Source organism: Clarias gariepinus, chromosome 24 (genome assembly GCF_024256425.1).
Source record: "Clarias gariepinus isolate MV-2021 ecotype Netherlands chromosome 24, CGAR_prim_01v2, whole genome shotgun sequence".
In the NCBI taxonomy this organism is placed as follows: domain Eukaryota; kingdom Metazoa; phylum Chordata; class Actinopteri; order Siluriformes; family Clariidae; genus Clarias; species Clarias gariepinus.
The window spans coordinates 25,787,501-25,790,896 of record NC_071123.1 but is presented as its reverse complement, the minus strand read 5'-3'; the positions used below and the strand labels follow the sequence as shown (position 1 = coordinate 25,790,896).

At 45.1% G+C, this 3,396-nt stretch overlaps 1 protein-coding gene across 1 annotated transcript in view; it reads left to right on the top strand.

Annotated features, from left to right (window-relative positions):
* The first annotated feature begins 2,725 nt into the window (after positions 1 to 2,725).
* efnb1 (ephrin-B1) overlaps positions 2,726 to 3,396 on the top strand; it is a 34,591-nt gene continuing 33,920 nt past the window's right edge. Inside the window, exon 1 of the mRNA XM_053485516.1 lies at positions 2,726 to 3,396. This exon is cut by the window's right edge and continues 147 nt beyond it. The gene's annotated coding sequence lies outside the window, so the exon portion shown is untranslated.

Here is a 3,396-nt window from a genome sequence, read left to right as displayed (position 1 = left end):
TGTGGTAGTGGTGTGAGTAGTGTGGTAGTGGTGTGAGTTGTGTGGTAGTGGTGTGAGTAGTGTGGTAGTGGTGTGAGTAGTGTGGTAGTGGTGTGAGTTGTGTGGTTGAGGTGTGAGTAGTGTGGTAGTGGTGTGAGTTGTGTGGTTGAGGTGTGAGTAGTGTGGTAGTGGTGTGAGTTGTGTGGTTGAGGTGTGAGTAGTGTGGTAGTGGTGTGAGTTGTGTGGTAGTGGTGTGAGTAGTGTGGTTGAGGTGTGAGTAGTGTGGTAGTGGTGTGAGTAGTGTGGTAGTGGTGTGAGTAGTGTGGTTGTGGTGTGAGTAGTGTGGTTGAGGTGTGAGTAGTGTGGTAGTGGTGTATGTAGTGTGGTAGTGGTGTGAGTAGTGTGGTTGAGGTGTGAGTAACATGTTTACTCTGAATTATACCTGGTTACATCTAGAAAAAGAACATGATATTTTAGACTGGTGTTTTCTTCAAAAAAGAAAAAGAAAGAGAAGAGTTCATTTTTCTTACATGTACAGTGTGGAAACGGCAAAATCTGGGAGTTCTGATTAAAATCATAAAAATATATTATATTTTAAAAAAATCCCTAATCTAAAAATTTACTGTATTTTTCTTTTTTTTATTGTATTGTGTTTAAATTAATATAGATTTGTAAAAGTCTTTGCATGTCTGTTTTTTATCTAAATTCTTTTGTCTTTCCTTCTTAAATTTTTACAAAAGTTATTTTAGTCATTATCAAATTAATTGACAGCTTTAGTACAATTGCTTTTTTTCTTCCTTAGAATGAAGTGGCCTACAGAGGGCGCTGTTGCCCAGTGGACGTACAGCGGCGCGCGCGCGCGCGCGCACACACACACACACACAGTATTGCGCTTCATTAAAGAAAATATAAAAACAAGAGATTATAAATGATAATTTATATAAAATCAAGCCATAAATATTTCTTTCCTTTAAAAGTGAAGCTTTCTGAGATCCACCTGAACTACTGACTGGAAACACCTGTGTTGGAGCCACACCACACTACATTACACCCCACCAAACTACATTACACCTCACGACAGTACATTACACCCCACCAAACTACATTACACCCCACCACACTACATTACACCACACCACACTACATTACACCCCACCACACTACATTACACCCCACCAAACTACATTACACCTCACGACAGTACATTACACCCCACCAAACTACATTACACCCCACCACACTACATTACACCACACCACAGTACTCACCTCAGTACTCACCTCAGTACACCACCACAGTACTCACCTCAGTACATCAAAACACAGTACTCACCACATTACACCCCACCACACTACATCACACCACAACACACTACATTACACTACACCACAGTACTCACCTCAGTACACCACAGTACTCACCTCAGTACTCACCATAGTACTCACCACAGTATTTACCTCAGTACACCACAGGGCCAGTGGTAGCTCAGTGGTTAAGGCAGCGGTTTGGAAGATCCCAGGTTCAAACCCCACAACCACCAAGTTGCCACTGTTGGGCCCTTGAGCGCGGCCCTTAACCCTCAACTGCTCAGATGTGTAATGAGATTAAAATGTAAGTCGCTCTGGATAAGAGCGTCTGCCAAATGCCTAAATGTAAATGTAAATGTACACCACAGTACTCACCTCAGTACACCACAGTACTCACCTCACTACAGTACTCACTACAGTACTCACTACAGTACTCACCTCAGTACACCACAGTACTCACCTCACTACAGTACTCACTACAGTACTCACCTCACTACAGTACTCACCACAGTACACCACAGTACTCACCACAGTACTCACCTCAGTACACCACAGTACTCACCTCACTACAGTACTCACCACAGTACTCACCTCACTACAGTACTCACCACAGTACTCACCACACCACAGTACTCACCACACCACAGTACTCACCTCACTACAGTACTCACTACAGTACTCACCACACCACAGTACTCACCTCACTACAGTACTCACTACAGTACTCACTACAGTACTCACTACAGTACTCACCTCACTCACATGACATGTTGCACACTGAAGCTTCTTATTTACACATAAATGAGGATGAACTTTTCTCTTTAAAACATGGGCATGACCACTGCTGCTGTCACGCACACACACACACACACACACACACACACACACACAGTATATATGATATAGTATAATATTGTGAGACATGGCTATTCAGTGAGTATATGTGTATACAGTATATGTGCACTATATATATATACAGGACACCAACCTATACACCAGCACTATATTCAAATTTTATTTGTCACACACACACAGTCATACACAGTACGGTATTCAGTGACATGTTTATGTTATGTGTTATGTTTGTTGAGTGTATCTGCAGAGACAGTGTGAATATAATGAGAGCTGGAGTTATATATAAATCTACAGTTATACATGACTAATATAAAGTATGTTTATATGTTTTATGTACATGACAAATAACATTTACATTTAAATGAGACCCAGTGGTTCCAGTATGAGTTTCTGCACTGGGTTCCAGAACACACACCTAAATTAAGGAGTTACACTCACCATGGCAACCCAGTGGAGGCGGGGCTCTCCATGGCGCGGTCTGATTGGCGGAGGGGTGATGTGGGCGGGGCTTGTGTGTGCACGCGTGTGTGTGTGTGTGTGTGTGTGTGTGTGAGAGAGAGAGAGAGAGAGAGAAGTGCTTGCACAACTCCAGAGCCGCGTGTCACACAATAGCGGAGACGCACGGAGTAAGAGTGTGTGTGACTGTGTGTGTGTGAGAGTGTGTGAGTGTGTGTGCGCGCAGGACCGGACCCTTACCGGACGGACACACACACACACACAGAGGAGCCGTTAGACCCCGGAGCAGGAGGAGTACTGCGGGAGGACACGCGTGCGTTCGTGGATCAGCGCGTGGAGATCTCCGTGACCCGCGCGTGACGAGGACATGAGGCTGTGGGAGCGCGCGAGCGCGCGAGGCGCACCGCATCCCGACCGGCGAGGCGCGCGCGGAGTGTAGAGCGCGCGGGAGAGAGACCGTTACTGCGCGCCTTATAATAAACACCATAATAATAATAATAATAATAATAATAATAATAATCATCTGCTGGAGCGGGATCAGAGGGCGAGCTCACCCTGCGGCTCTCGGTGTGTGTGTGTGTGTGTGTGTGTGTAATGGATGTAAGGATAAACCGGGTGTAACACCCCGCACCGGGAGAGAGCGCGCGCGCTGGGAGCGTTCCAGGAATCGCTTTTGAGGATTTTTGGGAATTTCTGGAAAACTTTATATTTTTCTTCTGCAACCGGGACCGGATGGTATCATCATCATCATCATCATCTTCATCTTCATCACCAGGAGCATCGGAGCGGGTTTAGCCGT